General features: G+C 43.3%; 1 long non-coding RNA gene across 1 annotated transcript in view; it reads right to left on the reverse strand.

Moving 5' to 3' along the window:
• The window catches only part of LOC147660908 (uncharacterized), a gene marked incomplete at its 3' end in the record, with an annotated part of 87,332 nt that extends 67,427 nt beyond the window's left edge, over nucleotides 1-19,905 (reverse strand). Inside the window, exon 1 of the long non-coding RNA XR_015306116.1 lies at nucleotides 19,768-19,905. This is a non-coding gene — a long non-coding RNA (uncharacterized LOC147660908). The remainder of the gene's footprint in view (nucleotides 1-19,767) is intronic.
• Nucleotides 19,906-21,930: the final 2,025 nt, after the last annotated feature.

The raw sequence follows: 21,930 nt of genomic DNA on the forward strand, positions 1-21,930 counted from the left end.
GCATACTTTTACCACGCATGCCTTTACAACACGGTTTTTACATCGCAAACCTTTACAACGCATAGCGCTTTGGGGTGCTGGATAGTGAAAAGTTTAATTTACTATTCCAACTCCAGTCCCCGTGGACACTAGGGAAGGTGTTGGATAGTAAATTAAACTTATTTCCTATCCTAGAGCGCCCCCCAGCACAAGGCATTGTAATGGTTTGCGTTGTAATGGTCGCGTTGTAATGGTAGTGCGTTGTAAAAGTTTCGTTGTAAAGGTTGTTCACCAAATTTGGGAATAGCAAAATAGGTAATTCCAATGTAGATAAATCTGGGTTGGCGCGTCCGATTGTGTGCTCCAGAGCCCAAAGATATTCGCATGATGTGCTATATGGTTTAACCAAAATAAACAACTGTTGTGTGACACAAGATAGATAATGAGTCACGAATTCCAAATTGTATACTAGACGCCACTACAGTCTTGGCCACGCGTTTTGTCAGTGATATATCAAAAAAGAAGAATTTACTCATTTAGAACATGTGTAGCATCCATTAGAGTGAACAACTTCCTTGCAGTATAGGTAAATCCTGGGACCAAACCATGGTAAGTTTGCAACCCTATAGACGATTGTATCTCTACACCAAAAACGCATGTGACCATCTGCAGTGCACTATATCTGTGGCATGGGGAGCAGCAGATCTGCAGTTTACAAGCATGCAGGAAAGAGGGTTAGGATTATCCTTAGCCGATACGAGGGTGTGGATGGTAGTGTATTGCGCCGGTTATCTGGAAGAGTAGTGAATAACAGGGACTCAGTTTAAGCTCACTATTACTGGGATGTTGGAGGAGGGGAAATGGTTGGTAGCCTGGAACTTAGGGAGATAGGATTTGCTAAGGGCATCTAATTCCAAAGTGGAGAGAGAGCAATGAGTGCGTTATGGCATGTTAGCCCGCCTGCAAAGGGGGATGGTTTGCCAAGGGGAGCTTTGAGAGGGGTTGGGAGAACTAGTAGGTGAAGTAACAAAAGTGAGGGGGCGGGCCCGTGTGTTCTGGTTAGTGAGATCCAGTCTAAGATGAGTTAGTTCGGTAACCAAGAGTTGAGTTTCAGTTCCATTCTGTTCAGAATCAGAGCAAGAGAATTTGAGGGAATCCTGCATGAAATAGAGGGGAGACGCAGGAGTATCAGTATATATGGGGAAGGAAACATCGGTATGGGAGGGTGGTCAATGACAGGGGAGGAAACACCACATTAGGAAGGTGGTCAGAGACAATGGGAATAGGATTTATTAAGCTCTGGGTGAGATGATTAGGGTCAACAGTTAGATGGGGGTTGGAATTGGAAGAGTGAATGTACAAAGGTTTTCTCAGGGGAAGAGCTTCAGCACACCGATTGCGATGGACTTCATTAGTAGGTACATGTGGTGACAGACTTGGGACCAGGGATCAAGCTGTAAGGTGAGTAAATGACTGGGGTCAAGAAGTTGTCCCTCATCTACAAGGGTGGATCAGGAATTGATTCCCCTTACCCAAGCCTGTTGTACATCAGAAGGCTCGAGGATTACCATTTACACTGACAGCCACTATGGAGTCAGTGTGTTACATGAGGACCAGACTGTGCATATATCACTAGTGTTGGAAATGGACCTGTCTGCAGGGTCACACCCAAACATGTTGCGTTTCTCCTCCCCATTTTACTGAATTTCTTTTTGTTGGCTTTAGGACTCTGAGCAATTTACCACTGCTAACTAGATTTAAGGTTCCTGTGCTTTCTGCTGTAAACATGCTAACTGTAGGGAAGTAGGATTTTGTTGCACTACCCACCACCCCCTTTCTGCTTGGGATCTGGTGCCACTTTGAATGAAAGTGTGCTGGGGTCCTGCCAATCACGTCCCCAGCACTAGTGTTCTTGACCTGAACTGTAGAACAATTGGCACAACCTCAGTAACCCCATAAGATATGGACTTCACCCCTCTAGCAGGCCTTACCAGCCTTAAGGCAGGGTACACTATATCCTCATGTGTGGACATATCTGCAAGAGCAGATATGACCCAATAATATCAAGTCCATTCTTGGATATTGTAAGTGTGCAGGGAAGCCATACAGATTACATGGGCTGGATACTCGTTGTTATAATTTCTTCCGCTTCATGATGGCTTCACTGCACCGTAAGATGTCTGGTACTAAGCGTTTTGCCTTAAAAAATCCTCACTGATGTCAGTGAGGGATTGGTTAATAAATGTGCCAAGAATGCCCTTTACGGGGCCCCATGAAAACCCACCAAGCACTGGTGCGGTCGGTGACTAGCCTTAGCCATGGGTTGAGGGCCATCGCTCTCAGAGGTTTGGAACAAAGCCTGCTCGGAGGAGTGGAGGTGATAACACCTTCCCCCATGCAGGACCTGCATCACCTAGTGGGAAGCTTCAAGGAGCCTGCCCCTAACCATCTGCTGTAGAAGCAGATGCCAACCCTCCTGTCCTGCTTCCCTTTCTTGCGTGGGGACAGGTGGGAACACTTTTAAAATTAGGAGGTGTGCCCTCTCCTAACCAGCACCAGCCCTGAGGTGGGGCAGCAGCAGTAAGCCCCCAAAATCAGTTTCCTCCATCTTGCTTTGGAGGAAAATAGCCAACCAGGGTTAGGGTTGTTCCCGTCCCACTGGAGTTGGTACATAGAGGGTGTGGATAACCTCAAGGTAGGTAGCCCTTTGGCCACCACCTATCGCTCCCTTTAATGTCCCTAAATGCAGTATTTAGGTGCCTCTCCAAGACCCTGAACTTAGATTCTTCCGACCTATGCAAATGAGCCGCAAAACAGCGAGAATAGAGAAGCTGCACTGATCTGGTGACAACCCTGCTGGCCTGCCTGCTGCCCTCAACAATTGCACCAAGATCAGCTCACCCTGTGGTGGTGGTGTCCCTAAAGAACACGAGTGACCAGCCTTCTTTCTACAAAGACACAGAAAGCTCCTCTGGACTAATGGCACTAGTCCCCTGCAGACCACAAGTAAAACCTCCCTGTGGTGAAGACCGCTATGGATATCTGCTGACGCAATTCACCACGGAAAGCCAAGTTGCAGCTACCAAGGTTTACTGGCCACCGGCCTGTTAACTAACCCCTGCAGTGAATCCTTCCACAAAGGGCTTATTATCAGCACCTGTAACGACACTGGAAACAGCACCGCTCCTGTGATCCTGTACCCTCTTCCTGGTTATGTCTACGGCATAAAGAAGCAACATGGGAATGACAGCCCCTACTGTGACGGACTACCTGAAGCACATCTTTGGCATGAGCGCCTCCGGTGACAAACTATTCAACGTTCCTTGGACTCTGGTGCCTTGAGCCAGGTAATTTAGAACCGCCTGCTATCCCCCGGTCCTGGAATTCCCAAGACTCTTACTCCTCTGGGTTGAACTCCCTCGAACTCTGAGAGACATTTGTCACCTTAAATTTCATGTTGGATTACTCCCTCCAGTGACCACGATGGTTAATGTGCTGGCAGTGCTTCATCAACTAATCCAACTGCCTTACCTCTTTTGAGCGCCACGGTAAATGTGTTGGCCGTGCTCCATTTAATGAATCCCATTGCCTCCACTCCATTGGCCGCAACAGTAAATGTTTTCATGGTGTTCTGAAACCGATTGCTTTACTATGCTAACCCAATTGCTTTCTCAATTGACCACAACAGTAAATGTTTTGAGGGTGTTTTCTGTCCATGTGCCAAAATACTGAGCAATTGCATATCTGATTTGCACTGACTTGAAAGTCGATATTAAATGAAATGCTTACTTTCAAACAAAGTTCTTGTGTTCTAAAAAATATATAAAAATATGTGTGATTTTTACAAATTGGTCCTGGATTTATTCGTGAGTGTGTGTCTCATTTATTGCCTCTGTGAGTAGCAACAAATGCTTACAACCACCCTCTGATAAGCCTAACTGCTCACCCATACTACCACAAAATAGAGAGTTAGAGTTGTCTATTTTCCTGCTGTACACCCATTGTGATTCCCTGGGCTCACTTCACAGTGTACTCCATTTAAGAACACAATGTATAGTGCAGGCATCTTACAGTAATATTGTTTATTCACAATTGGCATAATTAATTTACTTATAATTCCTTAGTAAATTGCACTGTAAGTTAAATGCTCATATTGGCCTACAGTATTGATTATGCAACCCACTTAAGTAGCCCAATGTATTGTTGTATATGAATTTAGGATCCTAGTGTAATTTTCCCGATTCATGCCCATATATGGGTATAAATCACCCTATCCTTATATAGGCACAGAAATTATAACCATATTTAGACTTAGCCAATGCAGTCCAAATACGGCATGGCTACTTTCACTAGTTCCGAAAATCCACAATGATTTCTTGGAAAAACCCGCCTTCACCAGTCAGGGACTTCCCCTAGCTTGAATATTGATTTGTTCAAGACCTCATGGAGTTTTCAAAGAACTGAGTCCTTGATGACATTATTATGTCCAACCTTACGTCAAACTAGGCACCTTTAAGGTATAAATATACCCACTCTTGCCCAGGCAAACAAGCAGTGGTTTGGAGCAGTTCCACTATCTACTTGCCCGACGCCCTGCTACAGCAAGTGCCGAAGGAAGCCGACCCTCCAGCAGACGCACTGAGAGAGACGCTGTCTTTTCTCTTGCCGAGAAATCCAGCTCCAGTGTTTCCAACCTACCCTTGAGGGTTGTTGGGAAATCGATCCTGAGTGAGAGATACCAGACCTCCTTTATTCGAAACCAAGGTACGGAGCTGATTAGACCCTTAGATAATTCTTGGATAGATTCTTGGCAAAAAAATACTGAAACTAAGCTACACCTCACGTACTTCTTCCCTTGTACTAGACATAGGTTAAGTACACCGGGGTAGGGGTATTTTAGAAGCACCAGTTGAGTACTTTTAGTCTTTAATTTATTAATGTATGTATTCTATGTATTTTATGGCTTAGAAACCATATCATGCTTTTACAGTATTATTTTATAATACTCTTCATACTGTACGCATTGTACTTTGCAACCAGTCTTACGATTGTAGCAGTTCATTTCCTCTGCATGAGAAAGAAGACTGTTCAATAAATACTGTTTATTGAAAACGCCCGTCTCTCTCTATTTCTCTGCACCTCTGCTGAAACGAAGCATGCACGATTGACTGAGAAAAATAACTATCTATTGTTTCCGCAACTCTAGAGATACATTTCTTATTCTTGGGAAACAAAGTTGTCATGTTTATGCGGTTGTCAGAGACTAATCCCTTCTTGTTTATTCAAGAAAGTTTCTAGTGACCTCTGAGCTAGCTGGCACTCACAATTAAGTCTAGTATATTCGATAGAGACCTAGTAGACCTCAATCCTACGTCAAATCTATGGGTTAAATTATTTGAATGCGCAGAGCCTATTGGGAATATAGGAACTACACTACAGTATGGTGAAGTTAGATTTTAAATAGTAATTCTGAAAATGCTACTTTTAGAAAGTTGGCATTTTCTTACTTCAGCCAATTGGTGCCTTCTGCCTGTATCCAAACACATGTCTGGGGTGGGTAGCAGCTGGGCCTTGTACATTACCCCTAGACAGCCACATACAATTTGTGCTTAGGTGTGACTTGATGGTCCTTAATGGGCCAATTAACTGATTTTTTGAGGAGCTAAGATCAGCACTGCCTCACCACTGAAATGGTTATGTCCTGCTCCTACACTAAGGGCTGCATAACCCCATGTAGTGAGTCTGGAACCAGGGCAGGGGCTATTTCCTACCCTTCCCGAGAGAGGCCACTATAAAGGTCTCTCTTTGAAGTCTCCCTCACTTCAAAGGCACAACTGGATATAAGTACTAGACCCGTGACACCACCAAATCAGTACACTTCTGGACCTGGGGATACTCTGCCAAGAAGACTCTTACTACTCTGCTCCGTTTTGGACTACACGTTTGCAAGGCTTTGCAAGTCTTTCACTGTTCTCATACATCAAGGGGTTCAGAATGGAGGACAAGGGGGAAAGGGTCCACCGTCCACAAGAACTGCAGCTATTAACCTCAGCATGTAGTTCTATTACACAAGACCTAACCCTGGGGTCCAAATACACCTCCAATTTATGAAGGATCAAATGTACTGTAAGAAATATTGTTCATAAGGCAGAAGCTGCAATCAAACTTTTTTACTCTCTCGTGACAGGCTCAATGGATCAAACAGCCCAATTGAGACAATTCACAGCTACATTATTAGACCATTTTGCCGTCACTTCAACCAAAAAAAGCCATTCTCTGGCTATGTGTCAGATATACAGAATTCTGAAAGGCCAAAGAGATCACAGCATTAAATCGTACAATGCACTGAGGGACCAAAGGATATCACTGAAAAAACTGAAATGGAATATCACCAAAGACAAAGAAAACGTAACTTGGCCAAAAATATTACATGATCTAAACCGTAATTACAGCACCATTTTGGGAAAACTGTGAACGGGATAATCAGCCCCCACCATGAAGGCATATTGTCACATATCTCGGAAGATAGCTGGGTGGAATTCCTAACCAAGCACTTCAACAACCAAAGGGGAGATGCCAGAACAGGAGATCGGAATCACTTGCTAATAGAAGAACACTACAGAGCGAGCAACACACTGACCCGGGAGACAAATTTGTCAATGACAGATTTCACATCAGCCTGTGTAGCTGGCAGCCCATTGCTGCTTTTAACCCCTTTTACTGGGGCAATAATTTCACCGCAGTGTGGGGGTTCTATTGAGTGGGAGGGGCCGCGTCGGCCAATGAACGTGCGCAGCACTACCAAGGTAGTGCTGCCGATGGCAGCAACGAAGGGGTTAATAAAAAAGCAGATTGCAAAAGGAAGGAGAGAAGGGGCACCAGGACCAAACGGCATCCCGCCTGTGCTGTTTAAAGCCAATGTGGAGGACTGGGATGGCATCCTACAACCTCTCTTTTTAGAAGTCAGGCTCCTGAACAGATTATCGGAAACATTGAATGGATCGACAATTGTGCCAATCTACAAAAAAGGAGACAAGGCCAAGGCAAGCAACTATCAGCTACTAGCCTTGATGGATAATGAAGCAAAATACTTTGCAGGCACAATTTTAGAGGAACTTACAACCTGGGCAGAGGCAAACAAGATAACACTGCTAAATCAAACTGTCTTTCGTAAAATGGCAGGAATATCAACTAATATTCTTGCAATCTCACTAGTGATAGATGCAGCAAAAACATCAAACCTTCCCTTACATTTAGGTTTTATCGATTTTAGTGCACCATTTGATATTATGGAGAGGGACGGACTGTGGGGGAAGTTGGCAAGTTGGGGAATTCCGTAGTCCATCTAAAACATCATGTCTCTTCTCCACACAGACACCTGGGTGCAGGTAAAACAAGGGGGCGGAACTCACCTTTTCTCTAAAGTCCCCACAACCAAAGGCTTGAAACAGGGCTGTGTGCTTGCTCCCACCCTGTTTAATCTATTCATGGCCGACCTCCCCAAGGCACTCCAAGCCTGCAATTCACATTCCCCGAAGCTAGGTGGAAAAACATTGACCAATCTTATGTATGCAGACAACGTAGTTCTGCTCAGCCACACTTATGTAGGTTTCCAACACCTACTAACAGAAATGCAGAACTATGCCACAGCAAAACACTTAAAAATTAATCTCAGCAAGAATTAGTTAATGACAATAAACAACAAAAGAAATGGGCAGAGGAACTGGTTTCTGAATGGCAATCAACTTGAATCATCGCAGGACTATAAATATCTAGGAGTCATAATTGAAAAGGGAGGAACCTGCAAACGCCAAAAAGAGTAAATAAGAAGGAGAGGGCTGGTAATAACACTTTCAATACAAATTCTTGCTAACAAACTGATGGGGCTGACACTGAGCCCGTTGCTGAAGGTAGTTCAGGCCAAACTATTCCTGATGATCACCTATGACAGTGAAGCTTAGCGGGCAAGGGACGCCAAGATACTAGATAGTAGACTAATCATAGCTTATATGATCATGTTTTGCCTCTCGACTTACACCTCACCGGCTCAAATAAGGTAGAGGTTTGGCCTACTACATCAATCCCTGGGAAGGCACGGGTTTAATGTTATCTGTTGGCACAAAATCAAAAATGCCACTACAAATACTTTGAACCAACTGATGTGGCATGAAATCCAGCACAGGGACACCTACCAAGCAAGGAGATATCTTCAGAAATCTCTGGAAAGCATCAAGCTCACAGATCTCTGGAACGTTCAACTTGGTCATTCAGCTTTCAAGAAATTGGCATGGAAATGTGTAAAACTAATTGCGGTGGCAGAGGACAAGGCAGCCTTGGCAGACAGATCCCATTCCTGGATGACCCTTAACTCTTATAAATTACTTGCTCCACAAAAGTACTTTTATCAGGGCTACTCCAAAGAGATAAAAATGAAATTCTTTAAGCAAAGACCGTGCATCCTCCCGTGCATCCAGCATCTTCCACCATGGCTGAGGGCCACAACTCAAAGCATCTGTAGCCTGAGCAACGCCAAGCAAGGAGACATCTTACACCTAATCTGCGCCTGAAACGATATACATCAAGAACGGATGGGAAATTCATTAACTAATAACAAATTATTCATCATTAATACCTTTTAGGTAAGTTTGTGATTGATATTATTTAGGTATATTATGCAACAGTGTTTTAATTTGCTTATATTTTAGGTGTGTTTTGCTATGTTTATAGGGGTATAGGGTGGGAAGTTAAATAGGTAATAATTCATTAACAGTTAATTGATTAAGGATTTTGTAAATTATGAAATGATTATATGTTTTAGTTAAATTTCAAGAGTGGGCTGCTAGGTTTTTAGGCGTATATGGTAGGAAGTTACTAAAGTAATAATTATTCATTAATTATTGATGTATTATTAATCATTGGAGTGATTAGTAAAATTCGTAAAATTGGCTGAACAAAAAACACTTAATATCAGAATAGCCATATAAGTAAGAAGCCCTAGTGGTGCAACTAACTAATTTAAAACCTTGGACTGGCTTCCCTCAAAGGACAGAGCATGAGCACTTTTCTTGAACAAAAAAAAAGAATTTTGAGCATTAACTAACAAGAACAATACATTCTAAAGGGCATGTTAACACACCCATACCCAGTACCAGCTAGGAACAGCAAATGTACTACACTTTAACTTACGAACAAATTAACCTTGCCATCGCCTGCATAGCTACATTTCTTTGCATAGTAATTGTGGTCCCTGTTTTATGTTTTTTATATTCGATAACAATAATTGTAACATATTTCTTTTTAAGCAAATGTTGCAATGGTTTAACATAACTGTGTAAAATAAAAATATACTTGAAACTTGAAAAACTGCCAAGATGAAGGATTGCTTTGCTTCTACAAGGGCTGTCACCTTGATGGGCTGCTACTCTGCTGGACTCCTGCTCTGCTGTTGTGACCTGCTGCCTGCTGCATGCTTGCCTGGGATTGGGAAGGACTGGACCTGTATCTCTCCAACCAGAACCACATTGGCCCGACTCCAGATTTGAAGTCTCATGGACATCAAAGACTTCCAACTATCAACCCACGTCACCTTAACTCTGTCATCTTAGAGTCCTGGGCCCTCGGAAGTGCGTATAAACTGCAGCTTCAGTGAAACTTCAAGCATCATCGTCGTTGAGAGGCTCGAAACAGGCACATCTCCACATCTGAAACAAGGACTGAAAACATCACATCGCCGACTGCACAGCACATCACCTCCCATTCCAGACTCATCTTTGACTTGCGTGTCTCAACAACGACGCATATCCTACATCTTGGGGTTCGCCAACAACGCATCATGAGTTGCACGCATAGACTACAACCAAAAGTTTTGACGACAATGCATTAAGTATGGGCGGAAAATCCGTTTCGCTCGCGGATTTTCGGTAAATTCGCAATCCGCGAGATTCGCGAATCTCCCGCAAAATCCGCAAATCCGCGAGCAGCGGATTTTATGGCTTGCTCGCACTGTTCGCGTGAGTTCGCGGCTTCCCAGTACAACTTCACGCCCCGCGAATAAGCGCTAAATTGCAGAAATACGATCTTAGCAAAACTGAAACTACTTACCAGGTTCAAAAGTTCAGGCTCATCATTAGTAGCCATTTCCTCTAGTCCTTCCTGAGGGGCCCCTCCAGAGTTCAGTTGCCTACTTGCAACTATTATGTGACCCTGCTCTGAACATCAGAATAGTTACACATATGCCACAAAGGTCCTGAATTACAGCTAAGGGAGACAAGCAGAAGCCAGGCTGGAAGTTCAAATCCATTAATCAGCCCCTAATTCATTATTGTCAGTTGGGACAGGGCAGGTGTTGTAACTAATTTTGCAACAATGAAAGCACTTAGGAAGTGCAAAAGATCACTAATCAGGAAGCACTAAGGAAGCAGGTCCCAGCTAAAAAAATATTCTGTGACACATTAATCAGCCCCAAATTAATTCAGGTCACTTGAGGCAGGGAAGGTGTGCTTTGCTTTGCCACAATAATGTACACTGACTGGACAACCAGAGGGTGCTGTGATGAAACAGAGGGTGGCATGGGTGGGCCAGAGGGTGGCATGAGTAGTCAGAGAGTGGCAGTGGTGACAGAGAGTGGCAGTGATGAAGAAGAGTGTCCCAAACAGGCTGGACACGTAGAAACAACAAGTTCGCAAAACTTGCGACCCGACAGGTAAGTTCGCGTTTGCGTAATTGTACAAAACCCTCGCGAACTGGCAGAAACCCGCGCGAACACAAAAAAAAAAAAATCCGCAAATTCGCGAGAATTCGCGGATTTGCGAATTGCGAGTTCGCAAATCCACAAAATTCACGAACGCGAGATTCGCAAAATTCGCCCATGCTTAGCTTACAATGCATCCCCTCCTCTGCTCCACGCACCAGGCCTTCGCGGAAAACGCAAAAAGGTACTTTGCAGCAGGGAAGTTTGGACCCATGCTCCATCGCGGTCGGCCAGATATTTTAGATTTGACCCAGTCTAGCACCACCATATAATCAGGATGGCGCTTTATGCTTTTAAGCAGTAAATTTCAGTTTATTCTTTAAAAAAATCACATCTCCGGGTATATTTATTGATTTTTGTTGTTTTGGTCTTGGTTTACTCATACAAATATTCTAACAACAGGTTAGTGGCATTGGCAACAGAATGCAAACATTTGAAAGGTGCCCTTTAGCCCTAGTTGTGTTGTGAAAAACATCTATAACCAACAAAAGGAGCTCAAGGGGGAAGGCACTAAGAAGGAGGAGGCAGCCCCCCACTCAATCAGTATTCAACAATAAATACCTCCTCCAACAAACACCAACATGTCAAACAGACCTGGGGCAAAGTTGCAAAAAAAGGTCATACTCTCACTCAAGAAGTGTATACTTAACACTAGTCTACAGTTCGTGGTCTATATGCTACAAAATTTACTACGGTCTTATCTAATTCCCACTAGTGGAACAAGAGTACAAAACGTGTGGAAACAAAGAGGGAGCGCCTCACGGTAGTAACACCCGAGGGGGTTCCTGGCCTGGAATTGCCAGTTTACCCACTTCTCATCATTGGTCTCTCTCTCTTCGTCGTGAAAAACACCCAAATAATTATGGAAGTGTAAATTCCAACTTATACAAAGTGCTGTGTATATAAACGATCTAATCAACCACTCATCTATATCCCAAATTAACCAAAAGTGTGTGTGTGCACCTAAAACCCCTGCAAGGGCCAAAGTGCGGAAAGATGGCCAACGCTATTAAAATGTGGACCCACTTGCTAGCTGTGATAACTTTATTCTGTTGCTGCAAGTAGTCCAGATTAAAAATGGTTCAAATTATACCATGCTTAAATGATGCTGACATGTTTCATTGCTATTACTTCAGCAAATTCGTCAGGGCAAAATCTGGTTGACTGATTCGGGTTATGTTTTTCTCAATTCAGACGACCTGTAGTAAAACTAAAAAAACACACATACAACACAGCGGAGAGATGGTGTGAATAATCATTATGTAACTGCCGGCATTTCAACCAGTATACACACACCAATCAAGGTGAGGAGAACATGTATAATGAGTTACCTGATGGCTGCCCATAAGCTGCATACCAGCAACCATCAGTAGTTTAAGGGCAGCGTGTCACAAGATCACGCGCTCACAGGCGGTGCAATTTGAATCAGTGTGACCTGCAGACATAAAAAACGCACATCAGTGCAATCTGGGGGCTAGTCTTATTATCTAAATCAATGCCCTTCCTTATATCGAATAATGTCCATCCTCGAATCCCGGGATGGTTTGGCTGTGTGAAATGCCTTACCTTACTGTCGAGAACACAAACATACATAGCGCTATTCAGAGCCGCATACGAGCGTGGAGACAAACTCGAACTCCCCATATTTGCAAACCTCAGCGACCCACCGGAAAAAGTTCTCTGATCTAATGCATTATGGCCCGCTCCTGCTGAAAGCCTAAAAAATGCAAACACCTTGTTAGACACACTCCCCACTGGCTGTCTTACCGCTACCAGCTGTGCTCGGTCCAAAATGCTCCCCGTCAAGGATAACGCTGACGTCTAAGCTTAAAGCCGGCAGTCCGGGGTGTCACGTGTGAGTGTGCGATGACGCAATGTCCTACTGAGTGCGCCAGCGTGACATGGCCATTTTGGATTGTGGGAAGTTGCCTGTGTAAAGTTTCGATTAAAAAGTACGGCGCCGCGTGAAAGGCGGCAATGCACCAAACTTAATGGTGTTTTAAAAGCGGTCTACCACATTTATATAGAATTATACTCGGGGAGTCCATTTCCTCAACCACGGGAGAAAAATAGGCAGAAAAGTTTTTGCACCAACACTCAGCTCTGAGAATATCGGGTGAACTAGTGTGGTCGTTGGACCCAATAAATGCACATCATAAATGGCCATAAATGACTTGAACCTAATCAGTGGGACGGCATGACAGCGATCAATTCATATAGCGGAAACATTGTGGGGACAGTTTCTATATAGTTGGCAAACACCCATGAATCACACTACTGGGGAGAGCACCAGGATGGAGGTTCCAAATTATTGAAATAATATACGGACATACAATCAGCCTACAGGTCAACGCCTACTCACTTTGTTCCATTCAATGGAGTCATTAAGCCCATCACGCTCTGCTTTTTCAGAAAAAATCCATTTTGCTTCTTTGCGGGCCAAGATGGCTTCAATGTTGTGCGTTTCACCAACAACTTTTTCCAAAATAGTCCACTTGAAGTCCCTGTGACCATGTCCCTGTTCAATGAAATGTTGTACAAGGCGTGAGGTGAGTTTCTTGGCCTTCAGGGTGCTGATGTGTTCCTGGATGCGTTTTTTGGCTTTACGAGAGGTGAGTCCGATGTAGTACAGCCCACAGCTACACGTCAGCCTGTATATTACATGGGGCGTGTTGCAATTACTGAAATGTTTTAAATGCCATGTTCTGCCGTCATGTAAAATGACAGATTTAGTAGCACACATCAAATCACACACCGAGCAACAGCCGCAAGGGTGATGTCCAGTGGGAAGGGTATCTGATTGTGATTTCACCGGAGCACGACTGTGAACCAACTTATCTCGCAGGTTTGCTGCCCGTTTAAAAGCAAAGCGAGGAATAGGCATTTTGTCCGAAGCTGTGTCTAAAATAGACCAGTGTTTTCTGATGATTTGACGCATCCTAGTGGACAAAGGATCAAAGGTAGTCACAATGGGGAGAAAATTCTAGTGGAGAATGTTCTCATGCCCGTTAGATAATTGCTAACTTGAGTCCTGGGTACAGGGAATTTTTGGTTCATTTAATGCTGTTTGAATCACGCAAAGAAGGAAGAAAATCCCCTTTGGCAATATTAATCGAGTAAGAGTGTCAAGCCATATGGTGAAACACGACTGGGTACACGAGTAACCCCAATACCCAGTTAGGACTAAAGTGAGTACAGCGCCAAAATAAGAATAACCATCGTGGGAGTACTCCACGCACTAAAGACAGACACATGCAGTTCAAACCATCCAAGCTACACCACCTAATCAGTCTACCTGAAGGCTGTATCGTTCCCTCCCAGTCCTGAAGAAGACCCGTGTTTGACGCCACATGTGCGCTTCTTAAAGGGTCGAAACGTCGACGAATAGTTGGATCTGTTGTCCCAATACCCTGTGCTGAAAACTGATTTATGTCGTATACAGTGGTATATGCGAAATTGCACAGACCAAAGTTAAACTATTGTATATTTCCCTGTATATAAGTATTGCATAATTTTTGTTCACTTTTGCGCCGTCAGCACTGAGCACTAAATGTCACATAATTGCACCTGTTTCACTTTTTGTACAGCCTTTGTGATAATTACAAAAAGAGTATTTGTGAATGACTATAATTCATAAAATAGTGCATAAACACATAATTGGTGTTGGATTCTGATTGTACACTACATATAATTATTGTATTTCTTATATAGCGCCAGATCGACCCCCGAAGGGGTATCTCCGCGCTTGCCTTGGGAACCCGTCCTAGTTTTTCCCTGTGAGATAGCCCCTACAGGGAATCCCCAAGGTGAAAGCCAGGCATCCCGCCGCGGGGGGCCGTTGTGGAGATTAAGCAAGCTTAATGCCCAGAGTTGCAGAGTGTGAACCCATGATTAGGTCAGGCACCGAAGCGAGAATTATCGAGTCCGTGGACATTTGAGCTCAACACCCTGCCGCGTCGGGAATCGAACCCTGGTCCCGGGTCTGACCTCTGCTTCAGGGTCTGCCTGCTCTAACCAGTGAGCCACACTTCTCCACATTATGAGTGACTAAAAGAAATGTGTTACACCCGAAGGAACCAATTGTTGTAATATTGGCCATGTAATATACAGGCTGACGTGTAGCTGTGGGCTGTACTACATTGGACTCACCTCTCATAAAGCCAAAATACACATCCAGGAACACATCAGCACCCTCAAGGCCATGAAACTCACCACACGCCGTGTACAACATTTCATTGAACAGGGACATGGTCGCAGGGATTTCAAGTGGACCATTTTGGAAAAAGTTTTTGGTGAAACGCACAACATTGAAGCCATCTTGGCCCGCAAAGAAGCAAAATTGATTTTTTCTGAAAAAGTAGAGCGTGATGGGCTTAAAGAGACCATAGAATGGAACAAAGTGAGTAGGCGTTGACCTGTATGCTGATTGTATGTCCGTATATTATTTCAATAATTTGGAACCTCCATCCTGGTGCTCTCCCCAGTAGTGTGATTCGTGGGTGTTTGCCAACTATATAGAAACTGCCCCCACAATGTTTCCGCTATATGAATTGATCGCTGTCATGCCGTCGCACTGATTAGGTTCAAGTCATTTATGGCCATTTATGATGTGCATTTATTGGGTCCAACGTACACACTAGTTCACCCGATATTCTTAGAGCTGAGTGTTGGTGCAATAACTTTTCTGCCTATTTTTCTTCCGTGGTTGAGGAAATGGAGTCCCGGAGTAAAATTCTATATAAATGTGGTAGACCGTTTTTAAAACACCATTAAGTTCGGTGCATTGCCGCCTTTCACGCGGCGCCGTACTTTTGAATTGAAACTTTACACAGACAACTTCCCCCAATCCAAAATGGCCATGTCACGCTGGGGCACGCAGTAGGACATTGCGTCATTGCACACTCACACGTGACACCCCGGACTGCCGGCTTTAAGCTTAGACGTCAGCGTTATCCTTGACGGGGAGCATTTTGGACCGAGCACAGCCGGTAGCGGTAAGACAGCCAGTGGGGAGTGTGTCTAACAAGGTGTTTACATTTGTAGGCTTTCAGCAGGAGCGGGCCATAATGCATTAGATCAGAGAACTTTTTCCGGTGGGTCGCTGAGGTTTGCAAATATGGGGAGTTCGAGTTTGTCTCCACGCTCGTATGCGGCTCTGAATAGCGCTATGTATGTTTGTGTTCTCGACAGTAAGGCAAGGCATTTCACACAGCCAAACCATCCCGGGATTCGAGGATGGACATTATTCGATATAAGGAAGGGCATTGATTTAGATAATGAGACTAGCGCCCGGATTGCACTGATGTGCGTTTTTTATGTCTGCAGGTCGCACTTATTCAAATTGCACCACCTGTGAGCGCGTGATCTTGTGACACGCTGCCCTTAAACTACTGATGGTTGCTGGTATGCAGCTTATGGGCAGCCATCAGGTAAGTCATTATACATGTTCTCCTCACCTTGATTGGTGTGTGTACACTGGTTGAAATGCCGGTAGTTACATAATGATTATTCACACCATCTCTCTGCTGTGTTGTATGTGTGTTTTTTTAATTTTACTACAGGTCGTCTGAATTGAGAAAAACATAACCCGAATCAGTAACCCTGATTTTGCCCTGACGAATTTGCTGAAGTAATAGCAATGAAACATGTCGGCATCATTTAAGCATGGTATAATTTGAACCATTTTTAATCTGGACTACTTAAAGCAACAGAATAAAGTTATCACAGCTAGCAAGTGGGTCCACATTTTAATAGCGTTGGCCATCTTTCCGCACTTTGGCCCTTGCAGGGGATTTAGGTGCACACACTCACTTTTGATTACTTTGGGATATAGATGAGTGGTTGATTAGATCGTTTATATACACAGCACTTTGTATAAGTTGGCATTTACACTTCCATAATTATTTGGGTGTTTTTCTCTGTCTGTTTTGTCACGACGAAGAGAGAGAGACCAATGATGAGAAGTGGGTAAACTGGCAATTCCAGGCCAGGAACCCCCTCGGGTGTTACTACCGTGAGGCGCTCCCTCTTTGTTTCCACACGTTTTGTACTCTTGTTCCACTAGTGAGAATTAGATAAGACCGTAGTAAATTTTGTAGCATATATACCACGACCTGTAGACTAGTGTTAAGTATACACTTCTTGAGTGAGAGTATGACCTTTTGTGCAACTCTGCCCCAGGTCTGTTTGACATGTTGGTGTTTGTTGGAGGAGGTATTTATTGTTGAATTGTGAAAAACATCCACAAGTGGAATGTAGAGGACCCCTCACAACTTTGGGCCTTTGTGTCACTGCACCTTCTGCACCAGTGATGGTAACATCTCTGCATAGGTTGCATCATCATTGCCTCATAGTCTGGCGAGTGAACTATACCATTTATTGTGGACCTCCTCCATGTAGATGGATGACGAAGACCACTGATTTACATTGCATTACATTTGTAGCTTGCCTTGGGTCGCAGTCAGCATTTATTAATCAATTAAATATGTATGTACACACCAATTTTTATTTTAAATATTGCATAATTAACTTCCCACCCTGTACTCTTACATACCCTCAACTAAAATATAGCTAAAATAAATCAGTAGTACATAATGTGCATAATTAATATTCACTCCAATAATTAATAATACATTACTAATTTAAGAATAATTATTACTTTTGTAACTTCCTAACCTATATGTCTAAAAACCTAGCAGCCCACTCCTAAAATTTAACTAAGACATATAATAATTTCATATTATACAAAATTCTTAATTGTTTAATCGTTAATGAATGATTGCCTAATTACCTTCCCACCCTATACCCCTATAAACATAGCAAAACACACCTGAAATATAAGTAAATTAAAGCAATGTTGCATAATATACATAAATAATATAAAACACAAACTTACCTAAAAAGTATTAATGATTTGCCCACATTTTCCCTCAAAAACCAAGCAACCAGCTACAACTCTATAAATTATACTGGCAATTAAATCAAAATTCTGTATCACTTAAAATTACAAAATATATTTAAAACAAAATACTACCAATTAAAATAACAATAATGACATATATAATTAATATATGAACTAAATACATTAAAATAATTTAAAAAAAACAGTATTCATTACAGTTATATTATTGAAAACAATATTATTAGTGACAAGTTTTTTTAACAACGATATTTCTGCATCACAATATTTCTGTATCACTGTATTTTATTCTGATCTTTGTGTCTCCTGATATTAAAATCTCGACATTTGGTCTAAATACCGTCCAGTTGAGCAAGCTGTCGGATCTTACATGTTGATCTGCCAAACACCCAGATCTGTTCAGTGTTTATACTGTTTGCACCAGTTTAGTTGTCAGATGCGAGCTGTTTTGCAGCTAAATCTGTGACCAAACTTATCAACTATCAGCTTCCAGTCTTTAAAGTACCTGTCAAGCTCTGAAATGTTTTCCCTTCTGCTTCAGCAAACTTCTGTTGATCGAGTCTCTGGCTGTAGGATTGTTGTGTGGTATTTAATTTATTTGTGTTTGAAACAAAAGATGTCTCTGGACTGGGGGACTTGTTTAATGATACTCCAATACTAAACAGAGTGGGGGCTTGCTTTATATAGTTTTGCTCTTAGGGGCCTGGAAATCAGCATGAAAGGAAGGCTCTATACTGTGAGGACAGCAATACCAGTTCACTAAGTGGTTAATTAGCTGTGAATGCAGTAACTCCTCTGCTTCAGGGCATGTTGACTTTCTCCTCTCTCATGGCATGAATGTCTGTTTACTGGAGGAATCCCAATCCTCCAGGGCTGTCTATGGCATTGCTGCTTGAAGCCATGCTTCCATACCTGAATTCTTCACTCCTTGCTGGCTAATGTTTGCATCCAGCACAGACATTGTCGCCCTTGTGGAATTGTATGGTAATACCTGATGCCTTTTCAAAACCAAGCTATTTTGATGGGCAGTGGTAGCAGGGGGGGGGGCACATTGCAATGCAACAGACATTGTGTGTGAGAAAGATAAACAGTGCTCAACGTCCTGGTCTAACATTTCTCCATTACATCTGGGGAGGCTCATGTTGCCAATGTACTTCCCTGCCCAATACTTCTAAGTCAAGCCATCATCTTCAGCAGGTCCGGCTTTTACATTTAAAATGTATTTCATTAACATAATGTGCATCTAATATAAGAATGCAGGAACTGTATAATGTATAACATGCAGCATTTAAATAACATGTCTGTAAAGACCTTTCTGGCATGTTTTTTGAGGCTTTGGAAAGAATCCATTGGCATTCAGCACATTCTACCACTCTGTGCTGCCTGGTTGAAGGAATTCACATTTTGCACTAACCCCTACAGTTTGTTCTTTGCACTATTATCCTACATCTATTGTTTACTTATGCACTATCTAGTGTCACAATGTACACCTCATGTTTACTTATTGACAGGGGCGATTGATGACCCAGTAACTGGCAGCCAGCCAGCCTCACTACAAGACTCAACGCACCGTCCTACTCACAGCACCTAAATACCTACCTTATTTTGTGTTATGCAAAATTAATACAATTGACCCGCTACCACTCACAGCATTTGTGACAATAAATAGGCCATGCCTGAAATGACGCACTAGCACTGCACATCAAATATGGCATGCCTGCACAAGCACTATACATTAAATAAGGCAATCCTGCAATGAAGCGCTAGTACTGCGCATTAAATAAGGCATGTCTGCATTGAAGCACTAGTACTGGACATCAAATAAGGCATGCCTGCACAGGAGCACTAGTACTGCACATTAAATAAGGCATGCCTGCAATGAAGCACTAGTACTGCACTTTAAATGAGGCATGCCTGCACAGGAGCACTAGTACTGCACATTAAATAAGGCATGCCTGCAATGAAGCACTAGTACTGCACATTAAATGAGCCATCCCTGTGATGAAGCTCTTGAACTGCACTTTAAATAACACATGCCTGCGCTAGCAGTGCCTGACAGTCCTCACGGTCCATTGAAGTGAAATTTGGGGCTGCCTAGAGCCTGCTAGCATCGCCTTACCTTTGGCCTGTCCTTCGGTGGTTGCAGTCCTGAGGAGCAGGAAGCCTTGGAGCAGGGCTAGACTCTGCCAAGCCATGTCCAACTGCTAACCACAGTAACTGAGTTGACAAAGTGCAGTGAGAGAGAGGTGACTGCAGAGGGCTGGTCTGTGGTGCAGATCTGGGTGAGGTGTCCTGGGCTTCTAATTTCTTCTGGCCTCTAAGGAAGTGCACATGATGAGAGGGAGGAAAGAGCAGTGTTTGATTGGTTCCTTCTTCTGCCCTCAGGTTAAACACGTACTTGTCCATTGTCTGCCAAAAATACACGTGGAAGGAAAAACATAAACCGGTCCATCCACCGCAGAACAAAGCCAGAAGGACAGTGTGCAACTCTCTGCTAAGGTAACTTTCTGAGAACTACTTCCTCTTCCTTGTCATTGTAATATTTGTTTTTCTACTGGTTGTTATGCTTTACGGCCCATAGGTAAAACAACTCAACAAAGAGTTTTGATTATAATATCTGATAAATATATTCTATTTTATATATGTATGATTTCAGTAGGGTTTCTCAGTGTTCATATCAGTTTTTGAAAGTAAAAAACAAGAGTATGTGTGTGGAAGTGAATGTATGTGGTTAGAATACATTTTTATTGATGAGGGAGATCGGTCTAAAGTTCTTCGCCTCAGTTGTATCCTTCCCCTCCTTTGGTATGACAATTATGTTTGCCTCAGCCATTGAGGGTGCCTTGTGTCCAGCCTGGACGCATTCTGTGAATACCTGTTTCATTTTGGGTTTGAGAATGTGCAGATATTGCTTATAGAAGCCAGCTGTGAAGCCATCTGGCCCTGGTGCTTTATTGTCTTTGAGGCTTGCCGTGGCTTTTTCTATCTCATCCTCTGTTAGGTCCAGCTCTAGGATGTCTCGTTCTTGGTCTGATAATGTGGGTGTGGTTATGTTTCCTAGCAGCTCTTTGCCCCCATCTTCCTTTAGTGTTCCATCTCTGGTGTACAGCCCCTCATAGAAATCTCTGAAGACCTCTAGAATGTCTTCGTTTGTAGTCATGGACTTGCCCTGTGTGTCTTTGATGGCCCCTATCGTGTGCTGTCTCTGTGTCCCTCTCAGGTAGGATGCTAGATTTTTGCCCGCTTTGTTTGCCGTGCAGAGGTTAATAGATTTATATTTGTTAATCCATGTCCCTGCTCGCTCACTCAATATTCTATTGAGCTCGTACTTCTGTTTGGTCAGGTTTGTGAGTGTGTTCTTATCTTCCATTCTGGCTATGTGGCTGTTCTCCAGCTTTTAAATCTCTTTCTCTAGGTCTTCAATTTTTTTGTTCCTTTCTTTGTTCAATCTGCCCTTGACTGTCATGACTACTCCCCGGACGGTGGCTTTTAGAGCGTCCCATAGTACCTCTCTGTTTGTCTCTGGCGAGTCATTCATTAGTATGTATTCTTTAATTGCCTCCTCTATCTCGCCTTTTGCTGAGGTATGATGGAGTAGGCTATCGTCGAATCGCCATCTTCGGGTAGGCTTTTCGTTGTGCCTGCCCGCCAGGGTTAGACTTATGTGCGAGTGATCTGATACAGCTCTGGGTCCTATCTCCGTGTGGTCTATGAGGTGGGTGTGGGTTTCTGACATGAGGATATAATCTATTCAGCTGTATGAGTTGTGTGGGTTGGAGTAGAATGTGTATTCTCTGGCATCTGGGTTACAAAGGCGCCATGGGTCTCTCAGTCTGAGTTTGGCGCAGAGATTCTTCAGGATGTTGGGATTGTTTGTTGATTGGCTTGGTCTATGTGGGTGTTTGTCGATCGCCGAGTCAAGAACTTGGTTCATGTCTCCCGCGACTATCAGCAGCTCTTCCAGCGGTAGGGTGTGTAGTTGTGATCCTACTCCTTCCCAGAATGATTTGTCTTCTGTGTTGGGACCATATATGTTCGCTACATGAAATGTTTCTCCCGCTCTTCTGAGAGTGGTCACCAGTGTCCCTCCTTGGGTGTCTGCTTGTGAGTCTACCACTACTAGCTTGGAGTTTTTGCTGATAAATGTTACTACCCCATTCTACTATTGACAAGTATGCCCAAGTCTCGGGGTACAAACTAAACAAAGACAAATCAGAGTGCAAACCCCTAAACGTCCACACAACAAAAGCAGTACTAGGGACATCGGGATTAACATGGCAAC

This window comes from Lissotriton vulgaris, unplaced genomic scaffold, assembly GCF_964263255.1.
Source record: "Lissotriton vulgaris unplaced genomic scaffold, aLisVul1.2 SCAFFOLD_4666, whole genome shotgun sequence".
Taxonomy (NCBI): domain Eukaryota; kingdom Metazoa; phylum Chordata; class Amphibia; order Caudata; family Salamandridae; genus Lissotriton; species Lissotriton vulgaris.